Source organism: Schistocerca americana, chromosome 2 (genome assembly GCF_021461395.2).
Source record: "Schistocerca americana isolate TAMUIC-IGC-003095 chromosome 2, iqSchAmer2.1, whole genome shotgun sequence".
Classification (NCBI taxonomy): domain Eukaryota; kingdom Metazoa; phylum Arthropoda; class Insecta; order Orthoptera; family Acrididae; genus Schistocerca; species Schistocerca americana.
The window spans coordinates 572,278,409-572,296,121 of NC_060120.1; the positions used below are offsets into that span (position 1 = coordinate 572,278,409).

A 17,713-nucleotide genomic window follows, 5' to 3' on the forward strand; every position below is an offset into this window, starting at 1 on the left:
GTTAGTATTTTGCAGCTGTGACTTATTAAACTGAATGTTCGGTAATTTTCACATCTGTCAACACCGGCTTTCTTTGGGATTGGAATTATTATATTTTCCTTGAAGCCTGAGGGAATTTCGCCTGTTCATACATCTTGCTCACCAGATGGTATAGTTTTGTCAGGACTGGCTCTCCCAAGGTCGTCAGTAGTCTACTCCTGGTGCCTTGTTTCAACTTAGGTCTTTCAGTGCTCTGTCAAACTCTTCACACAGTATCATATCTCCTATTTCATCTTCATCTACCTCCTCTTCCATTTCCATAATATTGTCCTCAAGAACATTGCCCCTGTATAGACCCTCTATATACTCCTTCCACATTTCTGCTATCCCTTCTTTGCTTAGAACTGGGTTTCCATCTGAGCTCTTGACGTTCATGCAAGTGGTTCTCTTTTCTCCAAAGCTCTCTTTAATTTTCCTGTAGGCAGTATCTATCTTACCCCTAGTGAGATAAGCCTCTACATCCTTACATTTGTCCTCTAGCCATCCCTGCTTAGCCATTTTGCACTTCCTGTCAATCACATTTTTGAGACGTTTGTATTCCTTTTTGCCTGCTTCACTTACTGCATTTTTTATTTTCTCCTTTCATCAATTGAATTCAGTATCTCTTCTGTTACCCAAGGATTTCTACTAGCCCTTGCCTTTTTACCTACTTGACCCTCTGCTGCCTTCACTATTTAATTCCTCAAAGCTACCCATTCTTCTTCTACTGTAATTCTTTCCCCCATTCCTATCAATTGTTCCCTTATGCTCTCCCTGAAACCCTGTACAACCTCTGGTTCTTTCAGTTTATCCAGGTCTCATCTCCTTAAATTCCCACCTTTTTGCACTTTGTTCAGTTTTAATCTACAGTTCATAACCAATAGATTGTGGTCCACATCTGCCCCTGGAAATGTCTTACAGTTTAATACCTGTTTCCTGAATCTTTGTCTTACCATTATATAATCTATCTGATACCTTCCAGTATCTCCAGGCTTCTTCCATGTATACAACCTTCTTTTATGATTCTTGATCCAAGTGTTAGCTATGATTGGGTTATGCTCTGTGCAAAATTCTACCAGACGGCTTCCTCTTCCATTTCTTACCCCCAGTCCATATTCACCTACTATGTTTCCTTCTCTCCCTTTTCCTACTCTTGAATTCCAGTCACCCATGACTATTAAATTTTTGTCTCCCTTCACTACCTGAATAATTTCTTTTATCTCATCATACATTTCATCAATTTCTTCATCATCTGCAGAGCTAGTTGGCATATAAACTTGTACTACTGTAGTAGGCGTGGGCTTCGTGTCTATCTTGGCCACAATAATGTGTTCACTATGCTGTTTGTAGCAGCTTACCCGCACTCCTATTTTTTTATTCATCATTAAACCTACTCCTGCATTACCCCTATTTGATTTTGTATTTATAACCCTGTATTCACCTGACCGAAAGTCTTGTTCCTCCTGCCACCGAACTTCACTAATTCCCACTGTATCTACCTTTAACCTATCCATTTCCCTTGTTAAATTTTCTAACCTAACTGCCCGATTAAGGGATCTGACATTCCACGCTCCGATCCGTAGAATGCCAGTTTTCTTTCTCCTGATAACGAAGTCCTCTTGAGTAGTCCCCGCCCGGAGATTCGAATGGGGGACTATTTTACCCCCGGAATATTTTACCCAAGAGGATGCCATCGTCATCTAATCATACAGTAAAGCTGCATGCCCTCGGGAAACATTACGGCTGTAGTTTCCCCTTGCTTTCAGCCGTTTGCAGCACCAGTACAGCAAGGCCATTTTGTCACATACATTAGACATTTACTTTTAAACACACTCTTCTGAGATTACTACTGCATAACAATTTAGTGGAGTGTGAGGTGCCTGATGTTTGCTGAAATAGTTTTGAATTTCAAAAGGAAGGTGATTACAAAAAGTAGAAAGACGATTTGCATCAGAGAAAGATTTATTCTTAACATTCCCACTGTCAATGAACATATTACTATACTTCAATGCAGGCATATATCTCACTAAGAAACACTCTGCTACCACATATTCCATAACAGGTATAGGAAATGGGAAAAAGGATACTGGTACATGTGTACTTCCTGCCACATGCCATACTGAGGTTTACGGAGTACCAGAGCAGATGTGTAACATACACTTCTCTCTCATGGTAATGATAACTATGTTCTAAGTAACAATGTGTATTATATTACTATTACTTTCTCTTAGTGTCAATAAATTTCAACCATGACGATATAATACTCAGCTTTTATTACTGTTTTAATGCAGCTGTTCCGTGGCAGTTAAACACAATCACTAGAATCTGTATGATGAAATGAGTAACTTTTAAGTAGATACCTTCGGTGTAGTAAAGCAGCTTAAATCACTTAATAAAGGCAAGTCTTATAGTCCAGATTGCATTCCAATTAGGTCTCTTTCAGAGTATGCTGATGCAATCATTCCATACTGACCAATCATATACAAATCACATATAAGATTTATACATAAAAAACTGTAAAGTTGCACAGGTCACGCCAATTCTCAAGAAAGGAAATAGGAGTAATCCAATGAATTGCAGACACGTATCACAGACATTACATGCAGCAGAATTTTGGAACATATACCGTGTTCCAACATAATGAATTAAGTCGAAGAAAATGGTCTAATGATACAGTCGGCACATATTCAGAAAATATCATTCTTGTTAAAAACAACTAATTCTTTATTCACACGAAGTAATGTGTGCTCTCAACAGGAGATTTCGAACTGATTCCATATTTCTAGATTTCCAGAAGGCTTATGACACCATTCCTCACAAGAGACTTCTAATCAAATTGCAAGCCTACAGAGGATAGTCTCAGTTGTGCAACTGGATTCACAACTTAGCGTCAGAAAGGACACAGTTCACAGTAATAAATGAAAAGTCATCAAGTAAAACAGAAGAGTCATCTGGTGTTCCCCAAGGAAGTGCTATAGCCATTTCATTGCAACTAAACTATATAAACAAATTAGGAGACAATCTGAGCAACCCTATTAGATTGTTTGCAGACGAGCTGTCATTAGCATCTAGTAAAGTCATTAGAAGATCAGAGCCAACTGTAAAATGACAGGCACTTAGTAAAGGCATGCATGCATGGTGTAAAAAATGGCAATTGACTCTAAATAAGCGAAAGTGTGAGGCCACTCACACGAGTACTACAAGGAACTCATTAAATTTCAGTTACACAATAAATGACACAAATCTAAAGGCTGGAATTACAACTGCAAACAACTAAAATTGGTACGATCACATACTTAATGTTGTGGGATAGGCAAACCAAAGACTGTGTTTTATTGATAGACCAATTAGAAGATGCAACAGGTTTAATGAAGAGACTGCCTACACTACACTTGTCTGCCCTCTGATCGTGTGTTGTTGTGTAATATGGGATGCTTACCTGAAAGGAATGACAGACATCATCGAAAAAGTCTAAAGAAGGGCAGCTCACTTTGTGTTATCACAAAATAAGGGAGAGAGTGTCATGGATATGATAAGCGAGTTGGGATGACAATCATTAAAACAAAGGCATTCTTTGTTCTAGCAAAATATTTTCATGAAATTTCAATCACCAACTTTCTCCTCTGCAAAAATATTTAATTGATACCAACATACAGAGGGAGAAATGATAATAACAAAATAAATCGGAACTTGTACAGAACGATTAAAGTGTTCATTTTTCCCATGCAACGTTCGAGAGTGGAACAGTACAGAAACAGTCTGAATGTGGTTTGGTGAACAAACTGCCAGGTAAATAGTGTAAATTGCAGATTAGTCATGTAGATGTAAATCAGTGAATGGCATATATAGCCCCACTGAAATTCACACAGAAAAAGCCTAATTAAACAAAAGTGAAGCAGGTGACTCAGGGCTTCTCAGTAATGATTGTTTTGTCTTTACGCTCCCGCATCCTCTAAGAGTGCACCACATCACAGGGTTGGAGTTTCTCTCATAGGTTTTCCACCAAATCCTTCTGATTCATGACATCAAGTCATGATCTTTGTTCACTTAGCAGCTCTTGATTCATCAAACCCAGTATCCAACACTGTTTAATGAGATGTCTGCCTTTTAAATGCTCAAGTGTGTAGGTCCCACACGAAACAGAACAGGGGATATTGTATGTATACAGAGATGTGCAGCAAAATTGGTCACAGGTTTGTTTGATCCATCATAGAGAACCAAGAAGACACTGAAAGACATGAAGTGTAGGACACTTGGAAGATAGATGCAAAGTATCCCTTGAAAACAAACTTTGAAAGTGTTTCAAACAAACTTAAAACAGAGCACACAGAAACATTTACACAATCATCCTTCCCGTGCTCCGTAAATGAGTGGAATGGGAAAAAGACCTAATAACTGTGTAACATCATAAATTAAGGGTCGACCTGGGACAGCAATCGCACAACTTGCGTATGGGCCGCTAGACGCCGCCGCAAGCGTTAAGAGTGCATTGCGATCGCAGGCGCGCGTGTTGTGTACGAGACGCAAGGTGCTGCCACGAGCGCAACCGTATATAAGTGCCGACGAAGTTCAGCCAGCTCTCATTTTGTTGGCATCTCATTTTTGCCTATTCTCTCATTTGCTTAGTTGCTTACCTCTTATTCGTTTATGGCTCATGTTACTGTGCTCTCTTTCAGCCATTCTGATTGTTTTGATTTACTGAGAAGTGCTCATTTTGGCATTTCACTTTTGCATATTTCTCATTTTGCTAATAATATGCTCCTTAGCTTTTTACAATTGAATTGATTAACATAGTCTCATGTACTGTTTGTTCATTTCAGCCTGTTCATATTTTGATGTTCTTTAAATACTGTAATAATTATCGGAAGCATTTCTTCCCTTAAACTTGTGTAAAGTATTCTCGATGTAGGATTTGTTCTGTGACACAGACGTAAGGTTTTGAATATAAATTATATACGAAACTGTGCTTTAAAAGGAATTTATTTTTTCAGTTTGTACTACATCAGACGACAATTTTGTGATATGAGGGAGAAATCTGAGGGGCAAACCCATGGAAATAGTCTTAAGTGATCGCCTTTAAAAATAAAAATTTGTGTGACACTGAAAGACGTGACATGCAGGCACCGAAAATATATATGTATAAAATTATACATTACAACTGGTACAATGGGACATTTCCTCTGCCATGCATTTCACAATGGTTTGCAGAGTATAGTGGTAGATGTGTGTGGAGACATGCAAAGCTGCCCACAAGGCAGCAGTGATCTAGACATAAAGCATATTGTATGCAGCCCTTTCATAGACCCACTTAGTCCTCTGGGAAACAACTCTGTCAAACTAGCTGAAAAATTCAAAAATAATTTTAGCTGTTTTCCATATTATTTTCCTTATTAATGGATAACATCCAATAAGGTTTACAATAAGAACGTCGACTAAAACGGGATGTAAGTACTGGTAAAATCACTAGGGCCAGGGAAACTTCTTTCAGAAAGAGAGGGTGAACGCAAAGTATATCATACCTTTTCAATTTCTGATACAAACACAATTAAGCCCAGCACAACTGAAACCAGTTCTTGAAGTTACGTCATTAAAGCAACTCAAGTCTGACCAAAAACTGTGTGTGGATGTTTCTATAAATGTAAAACTATTAAGTCCTAGAACATTACAGAAAATACAGAAATCAAACCTATACCTTCCAAGTGAACTGGCCAGTAAACTATAATCACATTCCTCTACATCAGAATTCTTACTGGCTAGTTAACTAGTTAGGTACAGCATGCAGCTCTGACACCTAATCCCTCGTACAGTTGTTTTGGTAAAACTTGTTTTAGTGTACTGTAATATGAAAAGGCATTACCTTTTTGTGAGTGATCCACTTACCATCATCAAGTAATATATTAAATACCTGTTGCTACAGAAACTATATGGCATTATTAGGTCGATATACACAGACAAAGCAAACATTTAAACTGTTGCAGTGCACATCAGACTTCAAATGAGAAAAACTATGGGGTAGTGGGAAAGAGGAAAAAAGTCTCTCTCTTTCAATGAGGGCGAAAAAAGTGGATTACTTTGAGAGAGGGCAAATAAACTGTAGTGAAGCTGCAGAGATATATAACAGAGAATTTCAATTCAATCAATGGGCAATATACTGCCTCTCATCACTGTGTTTCCTTTTCTGAATAAAAGGTAGAAACAGAAGCTTCAAAATAATGATAATAAGTTGACCAGAAGTGAAAAATAAATTAAACATACATATCTGGTGTGTCTCATAATATGGTCAATACGGTAGAAAGGCCTTGGTACAGATTGAGAACACTTTGAATGTGTAAAACAGTAAACTCTAGCTTCACACATAAGTTCTACTGCTCGAGCTGTAGAGCAGAGCTACTATTATATAATGAACCATAGCCTTACACACCAAACGGCCAGCAAATTTTTCAGTCTTATTTATGAGGTTTTCAACAACCCAATGCCTCTAATATTCAGTGAGCTGTTACCTTTACTGCTTATTACAGAGTTTAAAAAATATGTAGGGATATAAAATAGTACTAATAGGATACAGGGTAAATGCAATGAAGCTACAAACGAGATTCCTTGCAACAAAAGATTAACAGAGAATATTGAACACACACACACACACACACACACACACACACACACACACACACACACACGGGCTACAGTAATAGTCACACGTTTACATGACTGTATTTTCTGTGTCTCGCATAATTTTTTAAATGACTCCATATTAGCCATCGACTGTACTATTTATTGCAATATCCTCTATTCCAATTTTAACATTAAATCATTTTTAAGTGGTTATAGGTACTGAAAAGACAGCTGTAGTCTTTTTACTAATGATTACTACTATTGTGTTTTAAGCTCCACCACTTGAAAATGATGTAAGGTCAAAAATTCAATGTGGATATTGTAATAAATAGTATAGTCAATGGCAGATATAAAGTCATTTAAAAAGTAACAGGTATATTTGATCCATGGCAGAACATCATGGAAATGCCAAACAATGTGCACTCCTCAACTATCAGAGCACTGAATACAGTAGTAAACTATCCTAACAGCTAGCTCCAACAACTAAGGAATCTAGGAATATACTACATTCCCCTACATATTGCTTCCACAGGGATAATGAAAATATGATTAGACTAATTACAGCAAACACACAAGCATTTAAGTAATCATTCCTCCCACACTCCATACATGACAGCAGTCCTAATAACTGGTACCAGTACAATGGAAAGTACCTTCTACTTCATAGTGGTTTACAGAGTACACATGTAGACAATGAACTTCAAAAGAAAAGGGTTACTTCTGCCATTGGTGTTTCAATTTAGTATTCAAAACAAATAATTCATGAAACAGTACCAGCCAATGAAAAGTGAAACTAACCACACAAAAAGTATTTTTTTAATTACTTGATTATTGTATGTAAATATGTTGCAGCAGAGTTCATGGTTGCCTATACTATAAAAACTATACATGGGAACACAGTAACTACCTTGAAACAGTGACTGCAAACCTAGATTTCCGCTAATAAGAAAGAAATAATTTCAGAAGGCAAGTTTTCGTATGTATAGTATGATTAATTTTCTGTATTTGTGTTTTTATAAATTCTGTAGCATTTCTATTAGTAATTCATAAAATTTACTTGTGCTGTAATCGAAACATACCATTTAACGCAGAGAAAAATTGTATGCTTAGCTGTCATATTCCATCACAGTGAAATCTAGAAGTTCATATTATTTACAAAACAGTAATGTTATTTTCAATGCAATTATGTTTTATAAGTAACAAATACTAATCAAAGTCATACTGTATGCCAGTAATCGACGCCCAACCCCCCCCCCCCCCCCCATGAATGATGTACCTTGCCGCTGGTGGTGAGGCTTGCGTGCCTCAGTGATACAGTTAGCCATACTGCAGGTGCAACCACAACAGAGGGGTATCTATTTGAGAGGCCAGACAAATGTGTGGTTCCTGAAGAGGGGCAGCAGTCTTTTCAGTAGTTGTAGGGGCAACATTGTGAACGATTGATTGAACTGGCCTTGCAACATCAACCAAAACAGCACTGCTGTGCTGATATTGCCAATGGCTGAAAGCAAGAGGAAACCAGAGGTGTAATTTTTCCCGAGGGCATGCAGCTTTACTGTATTATTAAATGGTATGGCATCCTCTTGAGTAAAATATTCCACAGGTAAAATAGTCCCCCATTTGGATCTCTGGGTGAGGACTACTCGGGAGGATATCGTTATCATGAGAAACAAAACTGGCATTCTATGGATCAGAGTGTGGAATGTAAGATCCCTTGGGCAGGTAGGCCATAAAATTCAAAAAGGGAAATGGATAGGTTAAAGTTAGATATAGTGGGAATTAGTGAAGCATGATGATAGGAGGCACAAGGGTTCTGGTCAGGTGAATACAGGGTTATAAATACGAAATCTAATATGGGTAATGCAGGAGTAGGTTTTATAATGAATAAAAAAAATTAGGAATGGAGATAAGCTGCTAAAATCAGAATAGTGAATGCATTATTGTAGCCACGACAGACACAAAGCCCATGTCTACCACAGTAGTACAAGTTTATTTGCCAATTAGCTCCGCAGATGATGAAGAGATCGAAGAAATGTATGATGTGGTAAAAGAAATTATTCAGACAGTTAAGGGAGATAAAAATCTTTAGTCATTAGGGACTGGAATTTGACAATAGGAAAAGTAAGAGAAGGTGAATATGGCCTGGGAGTAAGGAATGAAAGAGGAAGCCACCTGGTAAAATTCTGCACAGGGCATAACTTGATCACAGCTAACACTTGGTTTAAGAATCATGAAAGAAGGCTATATATGTGGAAAATGCCTAGAGAAATCAGAAGGTTTCAGATTATATAACGGTCAGACAGAGATTTTGGAACCAAATTTTAAATTGTAAGACATTTCCAGGTGCAGATGTGGATGCTGACTACGATCTATTGATTATGAACTGTAGATTAAAACTGAAGAAACTCCAAAAAGGTAGGTATTTAAGGAAATGGGACCTGGATAAATTGAAAAACCACAGGTTGTAGAGATGTTTGGAGGCAGCATTAGGAAACGATTGACAAGAACATGGGAAATGAATACAGCAGAAGAAGAATGGGTAACTTGGAGAGATGAAATAGTGAAGGCAGCAGAGGATAAAGTCGAGGGCTAGTAGAAACCCTTTGGTAACACAAGAGATATTGAATTTAACTGACGAATAGGAGAAAATATAAAAATGCAGTAAATGAAGGAGGTAAAAAGGAATACAGACATCTCAAAAATGAGATCAACAGGAAATTTAAAATGGCTAGAGGACAAATAGAAGCATATATCACTAGGGGTAAGATTGATGCTGCCTACAGGAAAATTAAAGAGACTTTTGGAGAAAAGAGAAGCACCTGTATGATTCTCAGGAGCTCAGATGGAAAACCAGTCCTAAGCAAAGAAGGGAAAGCAGGGCAATGTAATTGAGGACACTATTATGGAAATGGAAGAGGATACAGATGAAGATGAGATGGGAGATATGATACCATGTGTAAAATTTGACAAGTCAAAACAGGGCCCCGGGAGTAGACAACATTCCATTACAACTACTGACAGCATTGGGAGAGCCAGCCATAACAAGACTATTCCATATGGTGAGCAAGATGTATGAAACAGGCAAAATACCCTCATACTTCAAGGGGAGTATAATAATTTGTATTCCAAAGAAATCAGATGCTAAAAGGTGTAAAAATTACTTAACTGTCACTGTCATAAGTCATCGATTCAAAATACTAACACGAAAAACCGGTAAAAGCTGACCTCGGAGGAGATCAATTTGGATTCCGTAGAAATGTAGGCACATGCAATGCAGTACTGACCCTATGACTTATCTTAGAAGATAAGTTAAGGAAATGCAAACCTATATTTATACCTTTCGTAGATTTAGAGAAAGCTCTTGACAGTGTTGTCTGGAATATCCTCTATCAAATTCTGAAGGTGGCAGGGGTAAAATACAGAGAGCAAAAGGCTATTTACAATTTGTAAAGAAACCAGATGACAGTTACACGAGCCGAGGGGTATGAAACAGAAGCAGTGGTTGAGAAGGGAGTGAGACAGAGTTGTAGCCTATCCCTGATGTTATTCAATCTATATTTTGAGCACACAGCAAAGGAAACAAAGGAAAAACTCGGAGTTGGATAAAAACCTTGAGTTTTGCCAGTGACATTGTAATTCTGTCAGAGACAGCAATTAAGGTCGATGCCACTTTATGGCCACAGAGAGAGAGAGAGAGAGAGAGAGAGAGAGAGAGAGTTCTTTCAACAGAAATTTAATTTTGAAATATGCAACTTGTTAAAATGTAATGCAAATGTCCCATTCCATTACACTGGAATGACCCAACAACTACTATGGAAATCTGAGTCTGCACATATTCAATTTTACTTATCCTTTGCATTACAAAAACTAGTATGGTACATTGGGGCAAATTTAAAAAAGTCTGCAAGTCATTAGTGAGCAGAACATTTACAAAGTTCCATGCTGCTTGAAACTGAAAAGAATGCACAGCAACACCCTGCTGAACAACGAAATGAATTAAGTGGCAATTGCTAATTACCTGTTTGTAAATACATGAATGACAAATTAAAAAGAAAAATGTTAACATATTCTTGATAATTTCATACTAGCCTGTCAAGATGACTTGGCTAAAACTAACTCTACAGTTCTGCACTCTGAAAATACCAAGCACCTATTGAATATTATGCCAATAGCCCTTCAAAGAACTTTGGAATTCCTACAAAGATTTCTGAATATAATCATGACTTGGCTTCGATACACAGAAGAGTGATTGCAGTTACATCATTACAATTCTATATTCATGCATGAAAATTATGTGCACACTGCCAGCAGACTCCTTACTCTGATGGGCATGCATACTAACAATTGAAAATATACCCCACTACAACATCTCCCATGTCATAATGACTTTCTGAAATGTCTGTAGCTACCGTTAACAATAACTGCCGGTTTACATATGCTGGTAATGTGGATGTATATTTTTTGTGACAATTTATCATTAAAGATGAAAAAATAATAATTAACGTGGAGTTATACCATATGTGACCAGTGTTTATCAAACTGCAGTAGTTTCTTCCTGCGTATATTCGAACAATGTCTGTTGAGCAATATAGTGTACATACTTCCCAAAATCTGGTTGGAACAATAACAAAATTGACATCTTGGTGTCCTCGACCAAGTTACACTTCTGACGTGAAAATAACGAAGTGGATGTTACTAGTAATTGCCACTACCATATAAAATGGCATTGCTGGATGCAGCAGCTTCTTATCTGGTGGCAAGGCTGGCACTTATTTCTTGTCACATTCATTGGCGATGTACAATAATTTGCAGACAATGACTATCATTTAAATTGGCAGCTCTCTTTAAATGTAATAGTCAAATGAAAAGGAATGCAGGCAGGTAGGTGCAACTCCCCGATATGATGTCAGTGTACACCAAAACTGAGTTTCACAAGTGAAACTACTTAGTAGTGGCAATTCAGTGATGGGATTCCACTAGGATCTAGCATGCATTTATAAAAAGGAGAAAGCTTACAAAATCCTAAAGTGACTTATCCCCCAGTATCATTACAGTACCTAATTTTTGGATTCTTATTTGGTCAGACTGCCCCAAGAGGTTGGGACAGTTCAAAAAAGTATGTAGCTAAGGATATTCAGCAACCAAATTAAAAGAGCACATCCTAAAAGGTAGTGCTAATACCACACAAAAGTCTATTCCTTGAGACATAAAAACCTGTTTTTGTTAGGCTAAGTACCGAAGCATACAATTAATTATGCAGACACTTTCATTTCCACAGATTTGAAGCATAAACTGAGTAAAATGAACACCGTTGACTGATATCACATAAAAAGAATATCAGTAATTGTGGTAGTTGACACAATGACAAACCTGCATTGTATAGCTAACTGGTGTACAAATCAACAGTGCTGTTCAACTCAGAGGTTTGGTTCTTAGTGAAGGAAGGAATTGGAATTACCAGTATTTACCTGGCAAGGAAACAAGAAGTAGCTGCATAAAATTCATGATCATGAAACATCACAACAATGTCCTGGATTCAATAACATCTCTTTATGTTGAATATCATAAGAGAGCAGGCATGTGACACTCACTGTCATTGCCCATCCATCTGAGAGCTTGGCCATGAAATAGACATTTGTAGCCCACCAGATGGTGTTTGACTGGAGAGGGGCTAAATACCAGTACTGGATACAACCTTCTCTCTTCTCTACCATCACCAGTTGCACACCAAACATACTTGGTATGAAAAGAACTGGAATGGCATTCACTTGGAAGACTTGCATGACGCAATGGGCCACACAAAGTGCAGAGTATGGAAAACCATGTTCAGAGAATTTAATAGCATGGTCTGTCAGCTAAAATATTACATAGTTTCGTCATGGATATTTTCCTCCACGCTACGAAATACATGATTGGCAACAAGGAATAGATTAATAAATATGTAAAAAGAAGCATACATACAAACTGTGCCGCCAGGTACCACACATTCACAAAAAATTTGCTGGGATTATATATGAAAAATAAAATCTATATAATAAATTTATGAATTTGGGTAAAGTAGATATTCTGCCATGTGCTGCACCTGAAAATGTTAGTGATGAGAAAACACAGTCAGGGGTTTTGTTTCCCAGCCACAGTTAGCGTCTGTGCTGTTTTCTCAAACAGCGTTTTCTTGTATCACGTTCAAAAGCTGCATCTTGCATTTGAATATCACAAGGGAAACATATGTTTTCATAAGTAACATCAACGTCGCAACATTGGTAATGGTTTGCGCTGAAATGCTACGTTACTGATAGTTGTGTATTTACAAAACCACACTATAGCAAGTTCCCAAACCGCATTCATTTGATCACTATACGAAGGATAAAAATTCTACACGAGTTCATATTTTATCAAAAAACATTTGCGTAACAAATATATACAAACTGGAATCGGACACTAGAATTTCCCCGCAAACAGCTTAGCATCAGCAGAATTACTTGCAGTCCCCTCACTTTGGAGAAGTCTCGGGCCTAGACAATACAAAATAATGCGTTAGTGATCAATATTTTGGTACCTTTCTGCTAGAAAAGAACTACATCGTGCTGCACACTGTCTCCGCTACTTTAATTTCGAGTGTTGGCCAACATATTCCACATGTTGGTCTAATAATACATTTTATGGATGCGAGTTGTTTGATATTTACTACTTCAATTACTAAACGAAAATTAACGTTTCATTGGACGCATGTTTTATTTTCGTCACACACAATTCTTCAAACATCTATAACAACACATACACGACTTGTGTTTCTTAACTGTTTACGACGAGATTATTGATCAGCAACAATTTTTTTGTGACGAGCCAACGATGTAAAAAATCCAGTGATCTCATTAGATGGATTTGGGGGCAGGCAGGCATCGCGGTTGCTGATTGGCTAATATTAATGATGTCATAGAGGGCTCCATACAAGACATAATTGACCATAGACATACATGTCTGTAAGTTGGAAATGCTCTGTTATCTGTGGTGTATGTACTTCGCGTCTGTGCTCATGCCATAAACGAGCCACGTACATCACAGACATCTATGCCTGTGACGTCCATAGAGTATGTATAGCTATGGAGTAAGCAAAATCTATGCGCATCTTCTCAATATCAAAGCGGGTTCATGTCGAGATTTTGGGACGACGCTGCTTGTGTCTACAACTTGTGGTAATAGCTAAACTTGAATATTATACTACTCGCCCTGTTTTTTATACTGTTTCTTCATATTTGAGTTTTAGTAACAGCTATGTTGCAGTATTGTCATCGCTACGGATGTAAAGAGAAGTATGTGAAAGGAGGACCAGTTACTTTTCATAGGCACATACAACAAATGTATAATTGTAAATGTCATATCGATATGAGCCACTTTAGGCCTCTATGTCGAAAAATATAGAGATATGGTATTATATAGTCTTTTAATGTAAAGATAATTTCTGCAATTTTGTGACAGTGTGTTTTTGAGACAAGTGCTAGATAAATTTCCAAGTGTGTTTAAGTAAATTGCCAGTCAGTGTATACACATCGGTAGGCTGTACTATGTTCATATGGAGATAAGTGTGATTAATTTCCTTCACTTTATGCAGGTTCTCAAACTCACACATGTAACTAAGTATTTCTGCATGAGACATATTTTTATACAGCGTCATTGTAACTTAATTAATTAGAACAGATTCAACAATATGAATCAGTGCAATAGAAAACCTACAAAAATATCTTTGGTTGTCACTTCTTTTATTACTCCAAAATTCGAGCATTGATCTTGTATTTTTTAGTTTTTGTGCTTAGTGTATGGTTTTACTTTTCTGATGTGATGGCAAAAAATGTTGTAGAAACTTGTCTATAAAAAGCAGAAGGGTAAAAAAAAAGTGTGGGGATGTAGCTGCATAGACTCTCCAGGAACAATATTGCTGCCCTGAGGTAGCTCAACTAACCTCTCTGGACCTACAGTTAGTTCGCTCTAATCAATGTTTGTGACAACATGTTTTTTTTACCTTGTAGGGCATAAATATATTTGAATGGAATCCTATAAACTGTTAGTTGTTGTTATATGTAACTACTATCCCAAGTACCGTACTTCCTACAGTGGTGACCTGGAAATTTCAGCCGCCCCGCATTTAAAAAGTAAAATTTCCCGCACTGGTCCAATGCCCTACAATGCCACAGCTACCTCCAAGTCAACCATTTCCTGCTCGGAGGGATGGCAGCCTCACCTCTTCGTCAATGCCTGTGAATTCCACGATCTTTCCAGGCCTCAGTTTGGTACAATTTCGCCAAAACCTGGACGAAGTGTCCAATCCAGCAGTGTGTAGTTGGTGATGATATTTGGTTTGTGGGTCACTCAACTGCACAGTCATTAGCACCCATTCAAAGTCCCAATTTTTTTTTACACTCCAATTTTTTAGGCGGTTCACTATCACGAATGAGGATGACGAAATGATGGGGGCAACACAATCACCCACCTCCCAGGCAGAGGAAATCCCCAACCCAGCCGGGAATCAAACCCAGGACCCTGTGATCCAGAGGTAGTAATGCTAGCCACCAGACCATGAGCTGCAAACTCAGTGTGTAGTTAACCAACGACAATGATTACATATGCACTGCATCTACGACACCAGAGTCACATTGCTTCACACCAAACCGGCCAATGACGTGTTGAATTCTACCACTGACAGCACTGTAATGATGGCGAGTGACTATTTGCCTAGCAATTCTGATGTGACAAAAAATATGATTCCAGGCAAACACTGGCTTCCTGCTGCCCCAGTCATCATACATATAATGCTCCAAGCTTCCACACAGGAAATAATAACACTTACTTCTTTGGACACTCCTTTAGTGACAGTGAATCTACATGCATTAACGTTCCCAGCGTTCTGCAAAACTATCTGCACCCACCAAGAGTGCCATGATAGTTGGCCAACAATAGCCCCTGCTAAACAATCCTCAAACAGTTTCCGGCTATTTACCCCCTCCCATACAAAAGAACATGACATAAAAGTGAACTACGCAACACAAACTATGTCATCATGCTGCATTCGCCCCTGTCATCATGTTGCGACCACTGCCACATCACCTAAGTTATTTCACATCTCCACCATCTGCCCCGCATTCACTTGTAACCACCACTGCTATGCTCGGTGTGCACACACTGCAACTCCTCCATGGATGTGTAGCACTGGGATTCAGCACAACTGCCTTACAAGATTCATTACATCATGAGCATACCATGTAATCACAGCATCTGACAGCTCCCATGGACCAGCCGGTCATGCCCACCTTCATACTTGGCCCACGTCTAATGCACTGCACATACCTTTGTCTGATCAGAGCACACTCCATCCTGAAACTCCTACACCTGACATGCCTACCATAAGGCGCAGCCCTTCGCTGTTTTACATAAATGCCACTCCACAACGTCTCCGTTTCTGCTTCTTCTACCACTCCGAGCAATGCCCACTTCTTGATCATGCCAGCCTCACATAACCATGGCCCTTACAATTCCGCATGTCCTCAACCTAAACTCCCTCCGTTAATTGTGGATATGCGTACGCTGTAGTTCGCAGTTAGTGAGTGCATAATGCTATCTGCAGGCATCACAGAGAACAATGACAAATTACTGGTACTTTTCGATCACCTCAGTGATTAGCGATTTTCTGCTTGATGTGCACATGCAAACTAACGAGTATGAGACTGTCAAGGCACCTCTGCTTCAACCTCTATCCTGCTTGCCAGAGGAACAGCTTTATGGAGTGATAAGAGAAACCTTCTCAGTCACAGTAAGCCTTTTGCAATGTGGTGCAAGCCTCGACTGCAAATTGGCATGAGCCTTCTCCTCGATCATGCCCTGTAGACTTCATGACTATCAAAACTGCTGGAGAGCATTTAAACAGTGATGCTCGCATATGAAGACACGCCACTAGATCTCAAACTATGTCTGGTGACCGAAGGCTAGGTCACTCCCAGCACAGCTTGTTGATTGACTCTCATCGTGACCGCACTACAGCTGACAGCATGTCCACCTACATTGCTGACAACACACAACTCCAACCGAACCTAGCCAATGCCCCACCTACGTTCCCAGCCACTTCTATTTGCCTTCTATCATGAAGATGCCAGCTATCTGATTTCTACCAGGATTCACTGAACCTTACTGAGCCCTTACCCGCTACTGCTCTGTGTGGTCTCCCAGGTGACAAACATAAACAAACACCTTCAGTGCACACTGGCACTAATGCACCTCTGCCCGTTCACCAACCTGTGCTTGCCAGTCAAAACACTGTGAATCAGCTGGGCACTACACCCATCCACGTGCACCACTTCTGCTGGTTCCCCATTTGCTTTGACTCTGACATGCTACGTTGCAGACTGCCTTGGTCATACCCAAACTTATCTCGTGGCCTGATACTGGTGCACAAAGTGGCTCATGCTCTGCAAGTTGCGGCAAATCGCCACTTCAAGATAGCATCTGCAAGTCTAACTTACGACTGGATGGCTCTCGCCTCTTCATTTACGATGCACAACTGAATTCTTACCTTCTTGTTGACACCAGTTCCAATGTTAGCACAATTCCACTGTCTCTCGCTCTCACTACACTTTCACCTTCATCCATGCAACTGCAAACAGTTAATGACTCTGTGATACCAGTCGTTCGCACAAACCTCATCACTCTCGATCTTGGCAACCACACGCCTATGTCCAGGACGTTCTTGGTAGCTGAAATGGTGGAACCTGTCTTGGGAGCTGACTTCCTCAGGCTCAATCATTTACTGCCACACCTGAACTGCGCTCTGCTCCTGCACCACAATGGTCTAAAGCTTATCAGGAGCAAGATCTGTGATTCCCTTCCTGCCAGTGATATACCGTCATGCCTACTTTGCAGCCAGAGACGCCTCTTGATCTTATCTTGAAATGTAGACGATTCCGGATGAGCTCTGCATGACATATGCTAACACTCCAAACTGTAGTGTTCCAGCTTGGATACGCAGCAACCAATGACCTTGGCTCACACACTGCTGAGATATCTAACAAGCTTCGTATTGCTCAACAGCAGCTCACCA

General features: G+C 39.1%; 1 protein-coding gene across 3 annotated transcripts in view; it reads right to left on the reverse strand.

Annotated features, from left to right (window-relative positions):
* LOC124596091 (myoneurin-like) overlaps positions 1 to 13,434 on the reverse strand; it is a 70,984-nt gene extending 57,550 nt beyond the window's left edge. For all 3 annotated transcript variants that reach the window (XM_047135086.1, XM_047135084.1, XM_047135085.1), the window contains exon 1: positions 13,187 to 13,434. The gene's annotated coding sequence lies outside the window, so the exon portion shown is untranslated. The remainder of the gene's footprint in view (positions 1 to 13,186) is intronic.
* Between the last annotated feature and the right edge of the window lie 4,279 nt (positions 13,435 to 17,713).